The 26,493-nt window shown below is 40.9% G+C and overlaps 1 long non-coding RNA gene across 1 annotated transcript in view; it reads left to right on the forward strand.

Annotated features, from left to right (window-relative positions):
- The first annotated feature begins 1,741 nt into the window (after nt 1-1,741).
- Nucleotides 1,742-26,493, forward strand: part of LOC130708527 (uncharacterized) — a 122,205-nt gene continuing 97,453 nt past the window's right edge. Inside the window, exons 1-2 of the long non-coding RNA XR_009008759.1 lie at nt 1,742-1,857; nt 15,707-15,849. This is a non-coding gene — a long non-coding RNA (uncharacterized LOC130708527). The remainder of the gene's footprint in view (nt 1,858-15,706; nt 15,850-26,493) is intronic.

A 26,493-nucleotide genomic window follows, 5' to 3' on the forward strand; every position in this document is an offset into this window, starting at 1 on the left:
TGATCTGGCCCAGGCCAACATCTTTTTATTGAGATAGGTGAAGACTTATTTGTTGAAGTGGCAGATGATATGGAGCCGGAAGGAATCATAAAGAACATGTGTTATATCAAAATTAGATATCAAAAAACTCAACAAACTAGAGGGATGATATTTAACATAGATAATGGAAAGTTTCATACTTCAGTGTAAGTGTGGCTTCACATGAAAATTAAACCTTTGCAAAAAAGACAGATGATTTGGGTAAATACAGTCAATGTGAAAGGCTCCTGATTCTTCCAGCCCCACCCAAAAGATTCCTGCAAGATGTTGTTCAGCCAAGTCAGTCTCTTCAAAGAGGTGGTCAAGTGTTCCTTTGGATCTCCCATACCTTCTAAGTTATGCTAAAAGAACTCATAATTATACCCTATATTTATATATACTACTATATGATTTTATATATGCACACGTTCCAGCATATAATGGGTGCTCAAAATATATTCATGGATTGAGGTTCTGAATCATTTAAATTCTGTTGCTCCCTTGAGTAATCCATGCTGCCTTCATCATATGCACTTCTGCCCTGGGACATTCCTTGTTTGTATCTCCTTTTGCAGAACCCTTTCAGTGTCTTAGTAAAATACTAGGGAGAATTAATATCCTAAGTCAAACTTCTGATATTAATTTTTTTTATACCAGTATTCTTTAAGTCATTTGGCAAGGTGAGGCTCATGATCGATTAATGTCTCTCAAACATACAAATATAATTCCAATGTCCCAAGTATTGGAGATTAAAAACTCAGGTGTACAGACACCCCTTGACATGACCAGTGGCTAAATTCCTTACAAAGGATGCCAGCCAAAACTGATATGCCCAAAGCAATTTTCCAATAGAGTAATGGCACAGAAGAGATTTAGGATATTTCAGCCACTCTAGGGGGATATCACTATTTCTATTTAATCCATAGTTACTTAAGCTGGACTAATTTAATAAGTATACAGGGTGAGAGGTGGTGTAAACAGAGAAAGAGTTGGAGGTGATAAATCAGCTTCCTTGTACTGCCACAGGGTTGATGGCGATGGGTCATATCATGTCTTAGGATTTTTCTTTCTATGCTTAAATAAATTAAAAATTGCGAAAAGTGAAGCATGTGCCATGTTGCTCTGTGTAGCTGTGGAATCAAAAGTAGTTAATGTGAGAAAGAAAACCACAGTGCAGAAAAGCACAAACACAGCACAAAGGCATCTCACTTGACAGGCAATGGAGAAATGAACAGTGTAAAGGATGGATACTAGAACGTTGTCATTCACCAGAAATTAGTCTCAGGTACTGCGGTGCCCACCTACCATGGTATTTGCCACACGTTACATTGCATCACTGTATTATTTCACTAAAAGGCCTAAATAAAATTATGTATATATCAAATATGTAAAACACTAATGTATCTAGACCAAGAAGTGCCTGTGTAAGCTTTTATAAAAATAGTCGTAGATCCAAGAAATGTTTATTTTCATTTGTCCAGGTTTGAGTTGTAATGTGAGCAGAGTGTATGAGCATCATAGATTTTCAGTCTCAAATTAGAACATTCTTTTCTGGTGTCATCAGAAACCAGCAGTGTGCATGGAATCCTAGTATTGACACCCAAGCTATTTCTCTTCAAGTTACTCTTAACTAAGTAGCAGCCAAGACATTCTTTGCCAGATCATGTGTCTTGAGTTAGTTTGGAAAACATGTACATTGAACATTTCCTTCCTCCCTCCCATCTTTGATAACTTCCTTCTTTCTTCCCCACTGTGATAGGTGCTGTGAACCTGGTGAGAAAGAAGAGACACGTAGAGCAATTATCACAACACAGTACGGTCTGTGCCATCATCTTAAAGGTATGTATGGAATTTCAAGGGCACACAGATTTGGGGAGTGGGGTTTGTTCACCGAGGGTTTCCTGAAACAGCTAGCCATTAGGTGGAGTCTTGAGGCTAGTTTGTTATTTTCAAGATTCAAATGAAACATCAAGCTCTGGAAGGATTTTTCCAAATTTTCTAGTCTTTCTTTAAGATATGAGCAAAGAGCTAAAATTTACTTTTGTGGCTAAGTTGGCTCATTCTCTCTGGCTCATTCTCTCTTGCTCTCTGTCAACTCTGCTTTTCATTAGAAATAAATTTGAAACATCCAAAAGCTTGTTAATCTGGTTGCTAAGCTCAATTATTGAAAAAGAACAAGTCAAGATCTTCTCGTAAGGAATATTGAGCAAATAAATGGAAACAAAACTTCTTAATGGTGTGGTAGTGGTGGGTGGAGGGAATTCCTTTTTTTTTTTTTTTTTTTTTTTGTCCTGCAGAGAAGTAAGCAGGGGTGGAAGATGCCATAGTTGAGTATTTGGAAGGCCTTGCCTACAGCTGTGCAGCTAAGTCACCGTTGACAATGTGAAGGAGTTGTAAGGAGGTAGATTGCACTCAGCTGGGGGAGGAATAGCAGATGAGTCATTAATATCATCTGTGTATTACAATAGGACAGCTCAAGATCTGGATTTGAAGCACTAAATGTGTCACCCTCACCTTACTTTGGTACAGTAATGGAAAAGCCAGATAGAGCTGAGTAGAGAAATGTGGTAGGAAAATAATGGGACATTAGTCCAATTCTTGATTCATCAGTTATTAATAACATGACCTTTCACTGCCTATTAAACCTTTAGGACTCATACTCCTCGACAGTGCAATGTTGGAGGGTGAGGGAAGGGTTTATAATAAATTATCTCTAATAGCGAATCTAATATAAAATTTTTCACCAAATCACCAAAGGAGAGTTCAATTTAATTCCTGTACGTTCATTGCATGTACTGTTCTCCTATGAAATCTTCATATATAGATGTAAACATCCATATCTGGAAATGATGTAGAAGGCATATTATACCCCAGAGCTAATAAGGGTTCACTAATTCTCTGTCTTGCCTCTATGTACCTCAAACATATAATTTCAAACCTTTTGTCCAAACCCATTTCCAATTACTCACCTTCAAGCATTTCCCATCTCAGGCAATTCTCACAATTGTCTGAAAATATCAGGCATATTTTCACCTCTGTCTCTTGACTTGTTTTCTTAAATTTATTTATTTTTATGGCTGTGTTGGGTCTTCGTTTCTGTGCGAGGGCTTTCTCTAGTTGCGGCAAGCAGGGGCCACTCTTCATTGCAGTGCGCGGGCCTCTCACTATCGCAGCCTCTCCTGTCGTGGAGCACAGGCTCCAGACACGCAGGCTCAGTAGTTGTGGCTCACGGGCCCAGTTGCTCCGCGGCATGTGGGATCTTCCCAGACCAGGGCTCGAACCCATGTCCCCTGCATTGGCAGGCAGACTCTCAACCACTGCGCCACCAGGGAAGCCCGACTTGTTTTCTTAGAAAGTTCTGTAGCTCAGTGATGCCCATATTCAAATCCAGCCCATCCTTCAAGGTCCATCACATCGGAACTATTTCCACGGGCCAAACCTGACTACCTCCTCTCTGAAGCTGAGAGGGGTCTCAGCTCTCCTGCAGACCACCCAGCTCTCTTAACAGCACTTGCCTATTTGCTGCCTGGCATTAGATTCATCTGTCTAAATATCTGTTTCCTTATTAAAGAGGGACTGGATCTTATTTACGTGTACGTTCCCAGAGCTTATCAGAGTGCTTGGAACATGACGGACAACCAGCGTGCTGGTGGAATAGAATCAGGGAAAGATTGTCTTTTTAAGTAGACACTCATTCAGAGTGAAAGTGTGAGCCCTCTCACCAGCACAAGACTGTACATGATGTTTCCCACCTTCTGCTCCAGCCATACTGGCCACCTTGCTTTCTGCTGCTGAAGCTGGTCCAAGGCTTTTCCCACCTTAGGGCATTTGCTTCAGTTGTTTCCCCTGCCTTCAGGCTCTTCCCCAGATAACAGCAAATCCCTCTTCTCTCTCCCATCAGCTCTCTGCTCGGGGAGGCCTTCTCTGACCACCCTGTATAAAATGGCAATTTATAGAACTCTCCATTCCTTACCTCTTTCATTTGTCTCCGTAGCACTCATGACTGTTTTTCATAATATGTATTTATTTGTTTGCTAGCCATTTGTTCCATCAGAATGGAGGGTCAGGAGGGCAGGATTTGTGTTCACTGCTTTCCCCCCCAGTACCTAAAACTATGCCTGGTGCATATTAAACCCTGCGGGTCCTTCCTCCAGAATCTGCTTATTCTCGTCAGCGTGTCTGAGGTTTCTCTAGACTCATGCCCGCTTGAAGTCAATGCTGCTTTCTTGCTTCTGGGCCCTTATCTCTACTTCCACAGTCTCTCTTCTATACCGTAGACCTCAAGTTAAGAACAGCTGATCTAGTGGAGCAGGAAGGTATGAACTACAGCAGTAGCCATAAGATTCATAGTATATATTAAAAGAATGGGGAGAGATAAATAACTGAAGGAAAACAAAAGGTAAAGGTATATGGTTTTTATAGAGAACCCCATAATCAGAAATAGAGTGTAATGAAGCCTATTCATTATTGTTAATACATTTTAGTTTAAAAGAGGGCTAATAGCTGATGTTTAGTTTGGGCACAATGACTCAAGTGAGATTCAAGGATACATGGAAGCTTTAGTAAGTAGTTTCCATGTTCAAAGCATGATAGTGACTTCAAAGGGGCTTTATGGATTCTGCTCTTAAGAAGTTTATGTTAATGATATGGTGCATACTTAGTTTTTGGTAAGAAATCCTTTGGAATGATCCATTACCTTTACCTTGATCTTATAAAGTAATTTAATATGTAAGATTAAAATTGTTCATAGATTCAGTGACAGTTACACCGGGTCCACTTCTTTTTAGAATGACCCTAATCTGCACTCAGACCCATAATTACTTGGAACCACTGGCCTCTTAGTTTCTATTTCTGGCTGATTTTATATGTTTTTGTTTTTTGTTTTTTCCATAAAATTCTTAAACAGGCTGCATCCTGATCAGATGGGCCATATTTGGCTGTTGGGTACCATATTGTAAAACACAAGTGGTAAGGGCTTTGAAGAGATAAGATGCATGGGCGAAGGAGAGAGAAAAGGAGAAGACGACTTTTAAATCTATTTATTGAACAAGTATTTATTGAGCATCTTCTATGTACCAGCACTGCCTGGGTACTAAGCATATAAAGATAATTAAGGCATATTTCCTGTCCTTGTCTAGATTTTGAGCCTATATGATGGGGAGACAAAGAAGAAAGCAAAGGACACCGAGTAGAGAAAAGATTACAGGTTCAGACTTGGGCTTGTTGAATTTGAGATGAAAGCAGTACATCCAAATGGTCTTTACCGTGCTTTTGATATGAGTCGAAAAGTCTAAGTTCTGTGGGGAAAATGCAGTGAATAAAAAGATAGACCAGCATGACATGGATGTGAAAAGTCTGTTTTCTATTGGGAAGTATACATTTGATACTTTATGGATGAGAGAAGGGGTTTTTTTTTTTTTTTCCTTTCTCCTAATTTAAGTTAGGACTTCTTGCCAAGTTTCTGCTTAGGAATTCTGAACTGAACTTCAAATGTTTAGGGGCTTCTGTTTTAAACACATTTGGAGTTGTGGCTTCTTGTTCAAGGAAGAAACCCCTTCAAGTACATCAAAGAGCTGTGAAAAAAGATACAGTGTGTTGACAATTTTTGCAAGGGCATCAAAACCAGAAAATTTTCTCTGCTGTACACACATATTTCAAAGTTAGGGGGGACGGTTTCTGGTGAGAGTCTTCTGTTGCTGTATTAAACCCCAAATACTTGGGAAATAACACATTCATTGTACCTAAAATATGACTTGGCTCACCTAGCAATTTCAAGCCAAGGTCTAGAAGATGTTTTCTCTGGTGGGTAACCTTTAAATAAATTGTGAGGCTTCTCATTGCTGGGCCCAATGAGAAGAGTCAGGAAACAGAATCAGGGGGAGGAATCTTCCCGAAACATCACAAGCCATTTGACCCAGAGCCTTGGAGAAACTGCTTACAAATTCAATTTAAATCATAGTGGGGAGGATCTTGTGAGGGGGTGATGGAAGAAGATTGCCTGTGTTGATTCAAGACCCATTTTACTCCTTCATCCTTGATGACCTGGTAAAAGCAGGTACGGAATAAAATCCACACCTGCAAGGGATAAACCCACTATTAAATTCTTGGTAGAGGAACCTGGGCATCATGTTCACAAAGATGGGGTCTAGAGCCCCAGCTCCATCACTTGGTACCTGGGAAGGTTTCCCTGACCTCCTGAAGCCTCTGTTTTCTCATTTGGAAAATGGAAGCAATAATGCCAACATTTCCAGGTTGTTGCTTGAATGAATGAATGTCGGATATAAAGTGCCTAGCAGATTACTTGATGCTTAGAAAGAGCTCAATAAATGACACCCCACTCCCACCTCCCTTTGTTCTTTCCCTTGAGGGGATAAAATTGTCTTCGGCCTAGTTTAGGTTAAAATGAGGATGTCAAATTAAGAAATCAAGGAGGCAATGATTTTGTATGCCTGTTCCAGCTCTACCACCACTAGCGATGTGACCTGAGGCAAGTCACTTAACCTCTCTCACCTCCGTTTTCTCCCCTACAAATGAAGTTAACAAATGCTTGTAAATTGGAATAAAAGATCAGGTTAAACTCCTAGGCAGGAAAGCAAATGGTCAAGAAGGTTGGCTCTAGAGTTAGGCTTCCTAAATTCCAGCCTGGGCTCCAAAACTTACTTACTCTATGACTTTGGCCTAGTTACCAAAGATCATTGTGTCTCAGTTTCCTTATCTGCTAAATAGGGATAATAATAATAGTTTATGCCCCATAGATATGAAAAGTAAATCAGAGAATGCATGTAAAACACTTAGCATATGCCTGGCACATAGTAAGTGCTCAATATGTATCTTTATTATCTCAAGAGAACTCTGTTGGAAAGCTTGTGGCTTGTGACCAAAGAATAAAGATAGAATTAGTAGGGAAAGCTTACAGTGTGATTTTGAACGACTCTGGCCTAGAAAGCCTGAATAGACCTTTCAGATTTTGGTTCTCTAGTGGAGTATAGCCTACTGGGTTGTGCAAGTGTTTGGGAACCATTTTGGGAACAGCAATGACTTATATTGTTAACAGAACAGCTTATTCCTCTCAGCCTCTCTCTATGGAGCTGACCTTCTTGAAACAGATGGGCCTCCAATCGGGATCCCTTGGAAGAGTGTTGGGATTGCTCTAGTTTGGAGTAGTTTATCTACAGCTTAAGAAACCTGCCCTGCAATAATCACCAAGACTTTCAAGCCCTGACCGTATAGAGGATCTCAATTTAATACTGCTGTTGAGTAACCGAAGTATGAAATACTCTGGTTCCAGTTCTGTTGCCCAAATAAACTTACATGGAGTTCAAACCGGAACAGTTAAGCAATGAGAGTTGCTAGCCATGTCCCCTCGTGTAGCCTTACTAAGGGCGGTGGTGATGTCCACGGCATTGCTGTGAATGATGAATCCAATTCATTGCAGTTTCCTGCTTGCTGCTGTCTAGACTCTCTCTGTAAAGGAGTTCCAAGGAAGGAAATGGCTATGGCCACCTGCAGTGCGACCAGAGAAAAGAGGGCATAATCAGGGCCAGACCGAGTCCTTTAGAAGACTTCTGTGCTAAAAATATGTGTCCCACCTCCACTGCCACCACTATTCCCCACATTATATGCAATGGAAAACAAAGGTAAATTATAAAATAAGTGTATCCAAATCCAACAAAGTTCTCATTTTTCCATGATGATTTTAAAATGTCTACACGTACTTTTTAAAAAATCCCTGCTTTTTTGGTGCTCAGAGCACATGTTAGTTTGCCATTCATCATCAAGCCCTAGCTGATTATCCTGGTGACCCTGATCTTGGGATCACCATCCAGAGAGAGTGTGTGAGGTATCTGGGAAGCGATTATCCCTCTGATAAAAGACTATAATCATTAATTATAGTCTTTTATCAGAGGGATAAGTGGGTGGATCATTTGTTAAGTGTGTGCTTTTCCCAAAGGAAGGGCAGAGATGGTATGATATACGGGTGACATCTCCCTATGAGTACAAGTCCTTGGCAGAAACACAAGACTTTGGAGTGAGCACACATTAGTTCAGGACTCTGGATTTTGGAATTAACCTCTTAACTGGTTTCCTTTACCCAAGTCTCTTATTTCCAATAGACTACATTGTTGCCGGAGTGATCTCTTTAAAAAAATGTGACCACGATAGTCCTCTGTTTAGAACACTTTATGTGAAGTCTCACCATTGCCTACAGAATAAAGTTAAACTCCTTTGTACCTCAAGGTTCTTTACAACACACTTCTTCCTACCTATTGAGTTCCATCTCTCCCTATGACCCCAGCTGACGCTGTGCTCTAGCCACGCACAGACAGTCTTCCTAATCTCTACATTGTTTCTACTGTTTGCTCCTCTGTTCCGCTTCATCCAACTGGTACACTACCAATCATCTCTCAGAACCCAGCCCCTGTGTCCCTTCCTGTGGCCTGGGTTCCCTGATTCTCCAGGCAGACTCACTGTCTCACTTCTTTGTGCCCCACACACTTGGTTCAACCTCTGTGGTCACACTTCTGCTATAACCTTTCAGACGTGGTGATTTACGTGTCTGCATCCTCGTTTTGCAGTTGTGAGCTCCTTGAGGGCTGGGACCAGGCTTGGTTCATTTGGGTATCTTCACTGACTTTACAATGCCCAGCACACAGTAGATGCAAAATAATATTTGCTGAATAAATACAATACCTAGTCATAAACTGGCACTAATACAATAATACCGACCTCCAAGAAGGCAGAAACCACGTAGCTGGCACTCGGTTGAATGAATGAGTGAGGGAATGAAAAGCTCATAGAGCTGTTGTGAAAATCCAAATGAACACTGTGGAAGCTTTGTGAACCACATATGGCTGGGCCTGGGCAAGAGGCTATTACTGTGATTGCAATGAGCACGGTCCCCTGGCTCTCATAGCAGTGTGGCCAGGTACACAGGGCCATAGGAGCCAGCGCTTAGCTGCCTGACCGTCACCCCAGGTAAGGGAAAGGCAGCGTTCCATTGACTGGACGTGTAATGGGGTGAAAGTGAACCTGCTGCTATTTCTATCACAGCTTGTGAAGACTGTAATGAAAAGATCTGAGAAACTCTTTTGCCCTAGTCCTGGAAGAAGGGTGTCATACATGTCCAATTTGCCACTGATTGCCGCATTGGCACAGGGACTCCACAGCAACAAGTCACTGAAACGTAGCTAAGCAGAAGCACACCTGTTGAAAAAGCAACTTCGCCTCCCTTATTTCTCTAATCGAGTAGCAAATTAGAAGAACAAAACCCACCATTTTTTTTTTAATTTTTATTTATTATTTATTTATTATGTTTATTTTTGTCTGTGTTGGGTCTTCGTTTCTGTGCGAGGGCTTTCTCCAGTTGCGGCGAGTGGGGGCCACTCTTCATCGCGGTGCGCGGGCCTGTCACTATCGCGGCCTCTCTTGTTGCGGAGCAGAGGCTCCAGACACGCAGGCTCAGTAGTTGTGGCTCACGGGCCCAGTCGCTCCGCGGCATGTGGGATCTTCCCAGACCAGGGCTCGAACCCGTGTCCCCTGCATTGGCAGGCAGACTCTCAACCGCTGCGCCACCAGGGAAGCCCCAAAACCCACCATTAATGGCACATCTTCCCTGTCATACCTGGCGCAAGAATCTCATTTGATGTCCGCCCAAACATAAAAGTGGGTGTACGGTCACCATTTTAGGGAAAATAGTGCTCAGTCAGGTTAAGAGCTTTTCCCAAAATCACTCTGTGTATCAGTCAGCTTTCAGTATATTATACTGAGGTAACAAACACCCCCCAATGTCTCAATGTCTTGGAACAAGCCTTTCATTCTCAATCATATTACATTCCTAGTGCAGTGTCTGAGGGCAGCTTTGGCTCTGCCCTATGGGTCTTCTTTATTCCAGAACCCGGACTAAAATACAATCCTGATTTGGGGTAGATTATTCTCATGACAGAGAGAAAAGAGCAATGGCTGCCCTCCCAAAGGCTCTTAAAGCTCCTTTGGACTGTGGCATACGTTACTTCAACTCACATTCCATTGGCCAAAGCAAGTCATACGGCCAAGCTTGAAGTCCAGGCGATAGCAGTGAGGGCTTCTCCCATAGATAGACATCCCAAGTCCCATGGCAATGGACAGGAAGGAGTAATTGGGAAGGAATCATTAGGGTCAATAAGAAAGCCATCTAGTAAGTGACAGAGCTGGGTTTAAAACTAAAGTCCTCCCTTATCCACATTCCAAGTTCTTTCTGCCATACCAAGTGATCTCTAATGGGAACCTCAGTGCAGATTTATTGACCTTGATGACAGGAGCCCTGAGTAAAACTCCAAGGCTTGATTCCTGCAAGTGCAGGAGAAGGAAGAACTAAGGACCCCATCTTGTCACTTAACAGAACAGGATTGCAAGTGTGTGTCAGGGAAGTCTTGCACTGTTGTCTGTCAGTGTAATTGGCATGAAAAACCTACTCTCTCTCTGCAGCCCTTATTGCTCCAGTAAATCTCCCACTGTACCTCCCATTACCCCTCGCTTAAAGCACCGATTATTCCTTTATTAGAGCTCAGCCACAAGTAGGCCATGAATTTTTATGGCTTTTCCGGATCTCATAAGGCAATGAGACTCATCCATTTAAACACAGTCACTAAACTCTACCGCAGGTTTATGACCTGATGTAACATTTCACCGTTGTTTAAAAAGAAGCCGCACCCACTCATCCCTTCTTGGAACTTTTCATTTCCTCCTTGAAAGAAAGAAAATTTCAGTTTCCCACTTTCAACCCCCCTAACGGATCCCTTGAGACGTGGCCAGGGTGAAATGCCACCATTGATTAAAATCTGAATGTACTCACTTCGGGCATCACTTCTACCTGGGGGCAGGGGGGAGCCCAAACTTCTTCCAGCCTCCTCCAGTTCCATTGGAATGGTTTTTTTTTTTTAACATCTTTATTGGAGTATAATTGCTTTACAATGGTGTGTTAGTTTCTGCTTTATAACAAAGTGAATCAGTTATACATATACATATGTTCCCATATCTCTTCCCTCTTGCATCTCCCTCCCTCCCACCCTCCCTATCCCACCCCTCTAGGTGGTCACAAAGCACCGAGCTGATCGCCCTGTGCTATGCGGTTGCTTCCCACTAGCTATCTATTTTATGTTCAGTAGTGTATATATGTCCATGCCACTCTCTCACTTTGTCCCATCTTACCCTTCCCCCTCCCCATATCCTCAAGTTCATTCTCTAGTAGGTCTATGTCTTTATTCCCGTCTTGCCACTAGGTTCTTCATGACCTTTTTTTTCCCCCCTTAGATTCCATATATATGTGTTAGCATACTGTATTTGTTTTTCTCTTTCTGACTTACTTCACTCTGTATGACAGACTCTAACTCCATCCACCTCACTACAAATACCTCCATTTCGTTTCTTTTTCTGGCTGAGTAATATTCCATTGTATATATGTGCCACATCTTTATCCATTCATCTGATGATGGACATTTAGGTTGCTTCCATGTCCTGGCTATTGTAAATAGAGCTGCAATGAACATTTTGGTACATGACTCTTTTTGAATTATGGTTTTCTCAGGGTATATGCCCAGTAGTGGGATTGCTGGGTTGTATGATAGTTTTATTTTTAGTTTTTTAAGGAACCTCCATACTGTTCTCCATAGTGGCTGTATCAATTTACATTCCCACCAACAGTGCAAGAGTGTTCCCTTTTCTCCACACCCTCTCCAGCATTTATTGTTTCTAGATTTTTTGATGATGGCTATTCTGACCAGTGTGAGATGATATCTCATTGTAGTTTTGATTTGCATTTCTCTAATGATTAATGATGTTGAGCCTTCTTTCATGTGTTTGTTGGCAATCTGTATATCTTCTTTGGAGAAATGTCTATCTAGGTCTTCTGCCCATTTTTGGATTGGGTTGTTTGTTTTTTTTGTTATTGAGCTGCATGAGCTGCTTGTAAATCTTGGAGATTAATCCTTTGTCAGTTGCTTCATTTGCAAATATTTTCTCCCATTCTGAGGGTTGTCTTTTGGTCTTGTTTATGGTTTCCTTTGCTGTGCAAAAGCTTTGAAGTTTCATTAGGTCCCATTTGTTTATTTTTGTTTTTATTCCATTTCTCTAGGAGCTGGGTCAAAAATTATCTTGCTGTGATTTATGTCATACAGTGTTCTGCCTATGTTTTCCTCTAAGAGTTTGATAGTGTCTGGCCTTACATTTACATCTTTAATCCATTTTGAGTTTATTTGTGTGTATGGTGTTAGGGAGTGTTCTAATTTCATACTTTTACATGTACCTGTCCAGTTTTCCCAGCACCACTTACTGAAGAGACTGTCTTTTCTCCACTGTATATGCTTGCCTCCTTTGTCAAAGGTAAGGTGACCATATGTGCGTGGGTTTATCTCTGGGCTTTCTATCCTGTTCCATTGATCTATGTTTCTGTTTTTGTGCCAGTACCATACTGTCTTGATTACTGTAGCTTTGTAGTATAGTCTGAAGTCCGGGAGCCTGATTCCTCCAGCTCCATTTTTCGTTCTCAAGATTGCTTTGGCTATTCGGGGTCTTTTGTGTTTCCATACAAATTGTGAAATTGTTTGTTCTAGTTCTGTGAAAAATGCCAGTGGTAGTTTGATAGGGATTGCATTGAATCTGTAGATTGCTTTGGGTAGTAGAGTCATTTTCACAATGTTGATTCTTCCAATCCAAGAACATGGTTTATCTCTCCATCTATTTGTATCATCTTTAATTTCTTTCATCAGTGTCTTATAATTTTCTGCATACAGGTCTTTTGTCTCCTTGGGTAGGTTTATTCCTAGATATTTTATTCTATTTGTTGCAATGTAAATGGGAGTGTTTTCTTAATTTCACTTTCAGATTTTTCATCATTAGTCATTGGGATGTTTATTCTGTTTGATTGACATGTACCTACCTTCGGCAGTTTATTCACGAAGCATTAACTGCATAACTACTGTGTGTCAGATAATGTGCCAGGCATGACGCAACTTCTGATCGTATTGCTGTGGGCTACCCCTGTGTGAGGAAACGAGGGAAGAGAGAAGACACTGCTGTATCTTGAGGGACTTCAAAGCAATTTCATGTACACTGTCTCATTTGACTAGTCTATGACCTTCACCATTGTCCAGGGTTATCTCACCTTGGACATGGCACAGCTGAAAAGTCCTTGAGTTTTGTTTGGAGCCTCAAGAATATGGTTGAGCACTGTTGGTTGTGTGGCTCTGAACCCAGAGCTTGGCTCATGGAGAAAGAAACACAATCCTCCAAGCAGTTCAATTTCTGAAAATAACCACTGTATTTGCTATTAGCAAACTTCTTCTAAGAACATCCTGCCATCAAGTAACTACTCTTAGCTTCCACATCATGAGATTGTTTTCCCCTGAGTTTTTCCCCGCATAAATTAGAGATGTTCATTTCCATAGTTACTGGACTTTTCCTTCTGGATTTTCACAGGTAGTTTTCAACTCAACATGCCTCAAAGCAAATTCACTATCTCCCACATCAGCTTACTCTTAAATTTGTTCCTCTTCTTTTCTTTCTCTCTTGGTCAGTGTGCAAATTATTTACTCATTCACCTGCATTTGTAAGCTGGGAGGCAGCCTTGATTTCTTATTCCCCTTTATCTGCCCCAACCAATCAGTTCCTGAGTCCTGCCTTTCTTGCCTTCTTAGCATCTTTCAAATAAGTAATGTCCACTCCATCACTGCTGCCCCTGTCTCTCCTTACCAGGATTCCTGCAACACCCCCTCCAACTGTGGTCTTCTTGCCTCCTGTCTCACTCTGCTCCTGCCCATCTTAATCAGTATTTCCGGAGTGACCTTTCTACACCCAAATCTATTCATGTCACTATCCTTTATAAAGCCTCCATTGGTCCTTCAGTGTGTTCAACAGAAAGGCCTCCCCTTTCAGCACAAAGCAACAAAAGCCTAATTAGAGGCTCCCTACCTCCCACTTCTGTAATTCCTATCCCTCAAAATGCACCTTATGAACCAGTCAAGTCAACTGACATGGCTATTTCCGGAAATGAGCATCCATTTTTTTCCCCTCGCATATGCTATACTGCCTCCCTTTGTCCTCCTAGAAGACTTCCACCCACCCCTAAAGATTCAGTTCGAATCTTCTTTGTGAAGAAAAGTGGCTGACGATCTCTAGGCCAGATAAATCCTTTCCACATTTGGGCTTTTGCAATAACTTGAATTTCACTTAATTTTCCAATTTATCACCTCCTCTCCTAAACTGCCAGCTCAGTAGAACACGTACCATGTCTTATAAATACACCGCTTGTTTTTACTGCTTACTTAGACCTTTCATGTCCTTTGTCTGATTGATCCTCCAACCCTGTCAGATAGGCCCCTATTATCCCATTTTACAGATGACGATCAGGTTCAGCTAACGTTTCAAGGTTGTGCAGTTAGTAAATGGAAGGCCCAGAGGTCCGAGCCAAGTGTCCCCACTGCCATACACTCTTTGCTAGTTCACTTCTTTACTGTTTACAACAGCAGCGGCAACTTTTCCCATGTAGACAGAAGGGGCTTAGCAGAGGGCACCTGGTTGGAAAAGAAGTCTAACCAACTTGCCTTCAAGCTGCATTTGCAAGGCAAGGACAGAGGTTGTGTTTGGATTGTGTTCTACATCATTGTAAATATTGTAATGTCTTCTGAAGCTATTTTTATCTCATACATCGTATATGATTGAGAAAATCCAAGTTGCCTATATTGAAAAATTCTATCATCATTGTACTCATCTTTTTTTTCGAAGGAGGTTTCAGACACCAGATGAGAATGTGGGGTTGGGGGAGGGGGTTTGGCCTCTTTGTTGAGGCTGCTCTTAGCCTCAGTGGGTTGCCAGGCATAGATTAGAAGCCCAGCCTGCACCTCATCAGTATAGCCAGGACTGAAATGCTTTTACCAGGGAAATGCCTAGGGTTCTGGCCTCAGGTTGATCGCAGGTGGGTGTAAGATGTGTCCACATGAACATTTCTGCATCTGAGGAATAAAATTGCTGCTAGCTTTACTTGTTCTGCTGATCAGTAAGCCCTGGATAAAGACACACATGTGGCAAATTCCTTCTGGAGTTTAGAACTAAGAAATTGTTTCTCCTAAAGAGATACTAATCTTCCTTTTATCACAACAAGAGTTATGGAAACCAATAGGGCCCAAACCTGGGCTATGAATCAGAATTACCTGGGAACATAATAAATACATTGATTCCTCTACCCCATCCCTGGAAATTCTGATTGAGAGACCTGGAGAGGGGCTGAGGAATCCATTTTCTGTAGATCAGCTGGATTCCCAAGCCCTCTATGGTGATAAAGCCACTGTTCCCAGCAGTAGCCTCTCACATTTTTTTTAAACTTTGCATAGCATTTTATTTCATTTTTTTATCTTTTCTTTTTTTTAAGTTTTTATTTTATATTGAAGTATAGTTGATTAACAATGTCGTGTCAGTTTCAGGTGTACAGCAAAGTGATTCAGTTATATATATACATGTATCTATTCTTTTTCAAATTCTTTTCCCATTTAGGTTATTACAGAATATTGAGCAGAGGGAGAAATATATTGGGAGTTTGGGATTGACATGTACACACTGCTTTATTTAAAATAGATAACCAACAAGGACCTACTCTGTAGCACAGGGAACTCTGCTCTAGCCTCTCACATTTTAATCTGAAGTGTGGCTGCTTCCACAGGTGGGCTGTCAGTGCTGGACCTAGGAGGCTCCCTCCTGATCCCTGACTGCAAAAGAGCTCAGCTTGGTGCAGAAGACAATATATACCTCTAAGCCTTGGCGTCTTTCTCCCTCTGGTCTGACGGTGCTCAGTCCTGGCAAAAGGTGAGTACCGAAGCTGAAGGAACTCAGGCACCCTAACACTCCACCTAGTTGCATCTGTGTCTGGGGGCTTGGAGGGGGGGGGGTGCTCTAGATCCATAGAGAATAGCATCATCTCAGCTTCCAGGCAGGCATTTTTGGGGCAGCAGAGCACTGACTGTGAATTTGAAGTTCTCAGAAGTGGATTTGCTGAGAGTTAGTGGCAGAGCCCAGAGAGGAATCCTGCGGCTGCCTTGGGCACTGGAAGGGTGTCCCTGCCTCAGCCTGTAGGAAGGGACACAAAACATGGGATTAGAGTGACTGCTGCATATTCAAAAATCAGCCCTTTGTCTGTCTTTGAACAGATCCACTCTTCATGCTCCCATTATTAGGACAGGAACTTCCCAGGAGACAGGCAAGAGGAAAATGAGGATTCAAGGAAGCTTTACATGGGGGACAATTTTTTTTTTTTCTTTTTAAATTTCAAGTTAATATGAAACTACTTATTTCTCCTCTGCATCCTTAGTGACTACCAAACACAACTGATTTATGTCATTTTCTCGAACTGGCATTCTAATGGGTCCACAAGAGGAAAATAAAGTAGTTAATAAAATAAAACGTGACAAATGAACTCTTTGAGTGAAACAAGCCATATTAGGGAGAGCTGCAGATACAGCAGAAGGAGGAAGGAGGTTCCGAGAGCTGGAAAGAGGCCCAAGTGAAAATTGTGATGGGTTTTGGAATTTTTAAAAAAATTTTAAATTGGAAGGATTTGACCATATTATACATAATCTGATGTATACATGTATACATTTCATCTTCACTCGCCATTCTTTTGTCGCTTCTCATTTGCTGCAGTCGGAGCAGGGTTCCCTATTATGTAAATAAGGGAATGAGACAGATGGTACCACAAAGCAATGAATTCATCTGGGGGGAGGGCTTTAATTATGGATGGGTGGGCCCGGCTGTGTTTTGGGTTCAGCAAACGTCCCAAACGTTATGGGATTGGCAAAACCCCAGATGCAGTTTTCCAGGCACATTTTAAAATCCTGTCATATTTGCAGGGGAATTGAAGTTGGGATTTGTTTCTTGTTCTTTATTAAATTCCTCAAGTTGCTGGCCCTGATTTTTAGCCTCTGAAACTGTGGAGGAATTTGAGCTGTGTTTTAAGGAGCTGGTCTACAATTCTTCTAAGACTAAGGTACTTCATAGGTACTACTGAGCTGTTGAATAGTCTTTTTTATGGACTGTAAAAAAGTTGAAGATCTGAGGTACTATAAATGGAAAATTTAAATTATTCACATACCCAGATATGATTACTATTTGTTGGTATATTGCAATTTAGTATTTTTAGTATACTTTTTTTACACCATTGAAATCTCACTATACTTGTCATTTTGTATCTTGTTTTGTCACTTAGTACTACTTCACAATCATTTCCCTATATCACTATTTATTCATAATTTTCACTAATATATAATAGTTCACTGAATTTGTGACTCACTTGAAAAAATTCAAAATGTTTATTTTAGTGAGCATTTGTTTCACCCAGAGTAATATAACCTAGATCCTTAGACAGTCTAGGTTTTTCTTTATATCCTTTGTCAGATAAAATCTGTTTGGTAGAAACAGATGAACAGAATAATCAGAAATGGCTATGGGGACTTTTGGGGTGCTAAATAAGGTCAGTGTCAATGATGAATTGACTAAAGTCATGTGGCAAGTTCACAGTCAAAGGCAGAAGCTCAAAGAGAGACCCAGAACAGACTGAGTATACACAAAGGACTTAGGACTTTGGATATTATTACATAAAAAGCAAAACACAAGTTAGGTGAAAACTTACGGGAACAGAGGAGACCATTAGCATTTGTGAATTTGGTATCCATGAATTCAGCTATTCACAAGGGACCTCGCAGGGCCAGGATATGGCGTGATTTATCATTTTGCTGCAACAGCACGTTAAATCACATGGGTTTTCAAAGCTCGCGTTTCGACCACGCCACTCTGTCTCCGAACCTAGCCAACCGTCCAGCTTTTGTGTCTTAATCAGTTTTGTGGTTTCACACTCCTTGACGAGAATTTAGCAATTCTCATAATGTGATAAATTGTATTTCTTTGTGAAAAAACTAAACAAGAGAAGAACATCAATTGCAAGAGCTGGTGCCGAAAGGGAATAGAAAATAAGAAGCCTAAGAAAGTGATAGTCCCTTGCCAGAAAGCTGAACCCTTGGATTCATTAAGGAATGGAATGTCACATTTGGCAGTGCTCGGGTTCCATGACATAAACGAGTCCCCCATACACTCTGTACAGCATCGAGAAGAAGATATTTCTGATTCCACTTCAGGCAGTACTCTACCCCGGGCAAATACTGCTCATTAAGTAAATCATCAAAGCACAACCTAACTGTTTCAGTATTTCATTATTTCTTTTTCTGGGAGAAATTATATTAGAGCGATATTTGTGAATGTGCTGATTCATTAATATCTTGGATGCATCGAGGATTTATTTGAACGAAATCTCTTCGAGTGAGAAGTTGCAGTGAGTCAATTTCAACTCTGACAAATTCTGAGTTTGCTATAAATTCCAGGGAAGTGAGGTAGGATGAGAATAACCTGTTGAGGATAGAGCAATGAATTTACTAAGCAAAATGTAACTGGCGTGGACAAGTGATTCACATCTCAGATGAGCCAAAGGAAAGCTGACTGCATTTGAGTGCTGAATGTACCTGTGACTGAGGGGGTGACCAGAAGGAGATCATTTTAAGACAACCATGTAAACCTGCTTTGATCCCAGATTAGAGATTCCACAAAGAGGCTGGGCCTAAAGGAAATCATGTTGAGGTCAATTTTAAAAAGCAATAAAAATGGAAACTATTGCCCACAGAATGAGTATACATAGCCCTGACTGGTCACAGGTAAATCATGGAGGAGACAAAGTTGGTTTCTAAAGTCTCACCACAGGATGGGGTCCAATAGACAAAAGTTGAAATCCTGTCTGTTGATTACAACGTAAACTACCTTGTTCACTTCTCCTCTCTGTGCCTCAGTTTCCTCATCTGCAAATTAGGGCCAGTACAGTTGACTTTGCAAGATATGTAATAAGCCAATGCTTCACATTTTCCATCCGTGTACCCCCCAGTATCAGGGGAGAAGGTCCTCTGGAAGGACCAGAAAATTAACTGCAAAGCAGCGTGAAGCAAGTATTCACCTTTGTTGTTTTGTACACCTAACATACTCACAAGATTTGCCCTGTCTGGCCCCAGCAGTATCTCCAGCCTGGTCCACCACCCTCCCCCTTATCCTATGAACTTCAGTCTCACTGGCCTTCTTTTCCATTTCTTCAGTGTGTCCTAATCCCCATACATTTCAAGGCCATCTGTACCTACCTCCCTGCTACCATCACTCCCTGCCTTTCACCATTTTTGCTGTTCTCATCCTTCAGATTATCCTTCCCTTGCCTCTGTTCTTGGCTTTTTAAGAATTGTGATGTCTTCCTGTCTGCTCTGCTTAGAATCCCTTGTTTCCTAAAAGAGTCTTCAGAGGTAATGATCCAGGCAAACTTGAGATTCGAGTCCAAGTCTGACCATTCTAGGACAGATAATAATAAAAGTAGAGTTTTGTGGTGAAAGAGTTGGAAACTTCTAGGAATAAGAAAGGTAAAACCCCTTAGCCCAGCTTTTGTGACTAACTCATCTGCCTCCTTCACTAGGTTTTAAATTTCCTAAGATCAGGGGCCATTTTTCTTTTCTGCCCATTATAGGGACACCAACACTCAGTAAATATTTGTTGAATAAATCAATGAATCTTAAAAGTTCACACTAATTTTTTAAAAAATATTTATTTATTTATTTAGTTTGTAAGTTAGTTGGTTGGTTAGTTGATTGGTTGAGTCAGGTCTTAGTTGTGGCATACAGGATCTTCCTTGCCGCATGTGGGATCTTCGTTGTGACATGAGGAATCTTCAGTTGTGGCATGCAGACTCTTAGTTGTGGCATGTGAGATCTAGTTCCCCGACCAGGGATCAAACCTGGGCCCCCTGCACTGGGAACATGGAGTCTTAGCCACTGGACTGCCAGGGAAGTCCCCCACACTAATTTTTTATGCTCTTCTATAATATATCTATTTTCATTTGTTTGAGATAAAACATACTGTCCTAAAATAATAATCATTGAGTCAAGTGATCCCTCCAGGAGGTTGTGTCATGCTTAGTCTTCCCTGACACTGATTCATGGCTGCAGTCACCAGAGTGTACGTCCTTCCCCAATATGATAACAGAGAAAGACACTGAAATCATCATAGCTAAAACTATCTTTATTATTCTCTTGCTTTTTTCTCCCTCAGGATGAGCTAGTTACTAGCAAACTCTTACAACCAATATGACAAAGAAAAGGTGTTTCAGGAGAGTTCTCTTATGCCCCCATTGAAGCCCTTATCATATTTATTTATTTATTTTTAAATATTTTATGTATCTGTCTGTCTATCTATCTACCTACTTATCTATTTATTTATTTATTTATTTTGGCTGTGCCGGGTCTTCATTGCAGCACATGGGATCTTCGTTCCGGCACGCGGGATCTTTAGTTGTGGCATGCGGGCTTCTTAGTTGCGGCATGTGGACTTCTTAGTTGCTGCATGTGGACTCTTAGTTGCAGCATGCATGTGGGACCTAGTTCCCTGACCAGGGATCGAACCCGGGCCCCCTGCATTGGGAGTGTGGAGTCTTACCCACTGGACCACCAGGGAAGTCTTCCATTATCATATTTAAATAGCATATTTAAATATTTAAATCTGTTTCACAGAAAGAGGCTGGGTCTTTAGAGAAGATTCACTCAGCAATAAGCATGCATGGATGGTTCCTACTGAGAGGTTCTTCTTCAGGTAGAGTTGACAGGCTGGTCACTTCCTCTTAGATTTCAATTTCATAACTTATGGTTTGGATGGCATGTGAATCATGCTTGTAAAAGAGTGATCTCGGTTGACTTATGGCTTTTTTTCCTCTGTGTATAAAAATCAGAAAGCTTAAATACCTGGAAAACAAGACAGATCATTTTTCCAGGGTGACCCTTGTTCCATTTTGTGCCCTCCATCTGCCCTAGAAAGAAAAGGGGACAATTTTCACTATCATGGAAGGCAATCTTTGCCTCCCACCAAGTTTCTTAAGATGAGGAATTCTCCTGATAAAGACAAGTCCTCAGATTGGGAAGTAAACAAAATAATAGACAAATGTCCACTGAAGCTCTTCCACTTTCCCAGTTACTTTTCACACTCATTTATGAAGGCCATTCTTTTAGGGATAAAGTTTTTCAAGCTATTAAAATACATAGCTTTTGTTATAGAAGATATTATAGTATAAGGATTGTATAGTCTCTGAATCAGACTTCCTGGTTCAAACCTGATGTACTACCCAGTTTTATTTAGCCTTTTTTTTTTTTTTGGCTGTGTTGGGTCTTCGGTTCGTGCGAGGGCTTTCTCCAGTTGCGGCAAGCGGGGGCCACTTTTCATCGCGGTGCGGGGACCGCTCTTCATCGCGGTGCGCGGGCCTTTCTCTATCGCGGCCCCTCCCGTTGCGGGGCACAGGCTCCAGACACGCAGGCTCAGCAATTGTGGCTCACGGGCCCAGCTGCTCCGTGGCATGTGGGATCTTCCCAGACCAGGGCTCGAACCCGTGTCCCCTGCATTAGCAGGCAGATTCTCAACCACTGCGCCACCAGGGAAGCCCTTATTTAGCCTTTTGATGCCTCCATTTTATCATCTGTAAAATGGGATTATAATAGTATCCATCTTACAGGATTGTGTGAAATGACAGATTTGGACTAAACCAATGGTGCTCTGCTTAGAATCCCTGGTTTCTTAGAAGAGTCTTCAGAGGTAACGATCCAGGCAAACTTGAGATTCAAGTTCAAGTCTGACCATTCTAGGACAGATAATAAAAGTAGAGTTTGTGGTGCAAGAGTTGGAAACTCCTAGGAACAAAAAAGGTGAAACCCCTTTCTTACTTATTTATCTAACTTTATTCAGTCATTGATACCTTATTCAGTCCCTTCCGAAGAGCTACTGCTGAGACAAGAAGGTGATAATCTTGCTTTTATATAATACTGCAGGAAATATCTGAGGATTGACATTTTTCTTCTTTATACAAATATTTTTTCCTAATTTATTAAAGGAAAATATTACCTTGTTTTAATGTTTTGAAAAGTTTGATATCATCTTGGCTGGATAATATGCATATGCTAAAATGATCATTATGAAGACATAGCAAAATTAAATTTATATCTTAATGATTCATTCAAAAACCACTTGTTGAGTTCCCATTCTATGTCAGGTCCTGGGCTAGATTCTGTGGCTATAGACATGAAATGCAGCCCCTGGTAAAAGCAGTTTACATAGAATGGGGGAGACAGGCAATTAGACAGTCAAATAATGTAACTTAATAAATGCTATCATAGAAATGAGTATGGGGGTGGGAAGAGTCAGAGAATATGTTCCTGAGGACAGTGATGGTTGAGATCTTTTTGTGGGCAAAGTATGGTTTTCCAAGCCAATGGATAGAAGAAGTCAGTTTGCAAGAAGGCATGAAACATGGATAACAGCATTGTGTTTGAGAAAATATAAATCGTTGGGCAACAGGGAGAAAGATGAGGATGGAGAGTTGGGCAGACAAAGTCATAAAGGGAAGGATGCCGTGCTAAGGAATTAGAGTTTTCTAGTGAGGGTCCTAAGAAGCCACTGAAGGGTTTTCATTAAGGAAACAATAAAGACTGACTTGGAGTTTTGAAGTCAAGGAGGGAAGGAGAAGAGGAAAGGAGTGAGAGTGGAGTTATGGAATCCATAAGGTAATTGATGCAATCCTGGCAAGAAGGAACAAAGGCCTCAGCTATCGTACATAATACAGTGTGTTCTTCTCTTCCCTAATGCAAAAGAAGTAGCCCATTTTTGATAAATTTTTTCTTCAGCAACATTATTGCCCTTCTATCCACTCTGCAAAGGAAAGAGGGGAGGAAATTATTTAAAGAGTATTTCTTAGAAATTAAGCACCATATCAATTGCTTTCATATATTGAGAGGTTATGCTTTCACATAACATTGAGAGGTAGGCATTATTTCTAACCATTTCCAGCTGAAGAATCTCTGAATTACACTTGTAGTAGTGAATATACTACTTCCTTCTCTGTAAAGATTTTCTGAAAGTGGAAACTGCATTGACTTCAGAACTTTAAACTGTGATTAGAACAGCGATAATTCTGCCCAATAATATTCTTATTTCCTGCCCTCCATCCCTCAAACTATACATTTGTGCTATTCATCATATATATGAGTTCTCCCCTGTTTGGGGCACACAGTAGAATTGCACTTCCTGGCTCCTTTGGCTTGGGTGGGACTGTGTGATTAGTTTCAGAATTGCACTTCCTGGCTCCTATGGCTTGGGTGGGACCATGTGATTGGTTCTGGCCAATGAGTTTGAGCAGTAGTGATGCATGGCATTTCAGAGCTGGATGATCTAATTGCCACTGTGAGAAACACCAAAGCTCTCTCTTCTCTCAGCCATGTTATTCTGTTAGCCTGAATCCTGGACTGAGGTTGATGATGATCCCAGAGCAGAGTTCTAAGTTCCTCCGTGGTGGACATGTTGTAGGAGTGAGCAATGATCCTTTGTTATTTTAATCTGGAGTTTCTCTGACTCGGTGCTAGTGACATTGTGGCTGAGTAATTCTTTCTTGGGGGTAGAGAGGAGAGCTCTCAGGTGCACTAAAGGACATTGAACGGTATCCCTGATCTCTACTTACCAGCTATCAGTAGCACCCCTCCCCAAGTTGTGACAACCAAAGCTGTGGCCAGACATCATTAGATGTCCCCTATGGAGAAAATTGCTCCTGGTTGAGAACTGTTGTCTTAAACCACTGAGATTTGTATTCTTTACTGCTTTATAAGCTAGCTAGGACTTGTATACCCCAGTCCCTTGTTTTCATCTGTTACTCCTTCCCTTGTAAGGTTAATTCTCCAGATATGCTTTTGATCTGTGAAACATTGTGTTTCATATCCTAACAATTTTCAAACTTTTTTATGTATTTACAGCTATCATCCAGTTCATGTGCTATTAAACCTTGTCCTTTGTGGTCCCCTTTCAACCTAGTCAAAATGATTTCTAATAATATGTGTGTCCCTTGGCAACAGCTGTCATTAAAACAAGTAGGAAAGTTTTTATTGTATTCCAGTTTAGTTTATAATTCCCAGGTTGCTACCATAAACTGGTTCATTTTGGTTTAACTGAGGACATATATAATGTAAGCAAAACACTGAGAAGGAAGGCTCTTGTTCTCAAAGAGTTTGCATACCAGCTGGGCAAGTAATATGTATTCATAAGAAAATATAAATCATATTACACTGTGCATTTTTTAACCATATGTGTAAAGTGCTTATAAGTGTCTGGCACATAGTAAGTACTCAATAAATGTTAGCCATTATTGTTATAAACATCATTATTTTTGTACCATTTAAAAGATTTCCCTATGCCCTGTACTACACAGTGAGCTCTTCAAAAGCAAGGACCATCTCTTACTCAACTTTGAATTCCCAATGCTTGGCACTTTGGTACAAGAAAGACACTCAAAGCACAATGGATGAATGAACATGAGTTAAAGTCAAAGAGGAAGTGTACAATACATTGGTTTTAGAAGGAGAGACAGAACTTCAGACTAAAGTATTCTAGGGAGATTTCAGGGTGTTACTTTTTTTAAGCCAAGGGTGAAGAATTTAGGAGAAACTTTTTGTACTTAATAATATTTTCCATGGTGTGTTTTTTTTTGTTCTTTTTGGGAAAGAGTAGCACAAGTAATACAGTGTGAGGTAAATAAAGTGAGACTGTGGGTCTGAAGACCCGCATTGGAGTCTTAGCCCCACCACATACAATCTCTGCAGGCAAACAATCTTCCAGAACCTTGGTTCCTACATCTTTAGAGTGGTAATTATTAATAATATCTCTCTTCTGCATACATCATGGAAGTGTCATAAGGATCTTCATGATGTATATAAAATATTTAATAACAGCTCATTCACATGATGCGTGTTATTGCTACCAGTTTACAAATACTAATGAGAAATCCTAGCAGACTAAGCCAGTGTCTTGCTGAATATCTGGAAACAGGTCTGCAGAGACTTATGGAAATGACTGATATTTTATTCATTGAATGAGTGACTAAGCAACTAACAGTGAGGTGAAAAAATAAGAATAGATGCACTGGCTTAAATGTAACAGGAAACCATAGTCTACTTATAAGTAGCAGTTAGTTAGAGGTACCTGGAGTTAGACAACAGAATTGTGGTTCACTGCAGAATCTAACCGTAGCCTTCCCATCATCAAGAGGCATGGAAGTTGAGAGGTTCTACTGTCCCCTTATAATTTTCTTCCTGCCTGAGGCCATCCTGACTATGTGTATATTCCATGCCATTTTGTCACCCTATTTGAGGAAAAGGTAAAATGGTTTGGGAACCTCTCAAATGGCTTATTAGAAAGGAAGGAAGAAATTATACAGTGAGAAAATGAGGATGGTGAAGGGATTGGAGATGAATACCAAAAGGTTGACAAAAAGACACTTGAGCCTGAGAGGGGAAAAACTGAGATGGACTCGTAATCCCTGTAGCTACGCAATATGTAAGAGGTTTTTTCCCACATAAAGCATGTCTTTTACCAAAGTGCTACTTAATATGCTATAGAAAATGAAAGGGGTCCAAAAGTATGACTAAGATCAAGAGAATTTCAAGAGAAGGGACAGATTTGGGTGGTTTAGTGACATCCTGTGGCTTCTTTGGATCTGATGTGGCCAATCAAGATATAGACTGTGGTTAAAGAGGGTTTGCCAAACCCTGTCTGAGATGCTCCTCAAACCCACTGACCACCCTTCCCTCAAGCTCCCTTGTGTGCTGACAAATAACATGCTCAAATGATGAAAAGCTTGATCTCTTTCTCTAAATATTTGACAACCTCACATTGAATATGGAAGAGGCTGGTTTTGATGGCTCCAGAGGAGAGAATGTGGCCCAAGGAGAGGTAGAATTTAATGCAATCTAAAGAGCTTTCTAAAAATGAAGGTGCCCTGAAAATCAAATGGCTAGAAATGCTTCAGCAGAAGCAGATAAATATCCACTTGCTGTGGTAAGAACTGGAATATAAACCCTTTCCAATTCAACATTCCTATCGCTTTAGTCCTGTCTTCCACCCAACACAGGCATTTCCTCTATAGCATCCTTGGAAAGTGGAGTCCTCTAGCCAATTTTTTTTCAAGCACTGATTTGTTAAGTGTCCAAGCTACTAGCTGCAGTTTGATCTTATAGAGGCAGCAATTCATTGACTGATAGAACAAATTTCCTGGAAAAGGTAGAGGGAATGATTTCAAGAATGCAGGTGGAGGGACCACATTTAACCAACACATTAATAGGAAGAATATCCTTCAGTTTGAGAACTTAGTGGGAAAACTTCAAGTTCTAGCACTTTATGTTTGTTTTGTCTTTAATCGAAGATACCTAAATTAACTCTTCTCTACTGAAGATGTTAATCAACATTCATTTAGCACTTTATAATTTGAAAAGTCTTTTCACATGTAAAAATTTCATTTAGACTTCAGGAAAACTGCATTATTATCCCATTTCACAGGGGGGGACACTTAGAAGATAA

This window comes from Balaenoptera acutorostrata, chromosome 6 (genome assembly GCF_949987535.1).
Source record: "Balaenoptera acutorostrata chromosome 6, mBalAcu1.1, whole genome shotgun sequence".
NCBI classification, from domain to species: Eukaryota; Metazoa; Chordata; class Mammalia; order Artiodactyla; family Balaenopteridae; genus Balaenoptera; species Balaenoptera acutorostrata.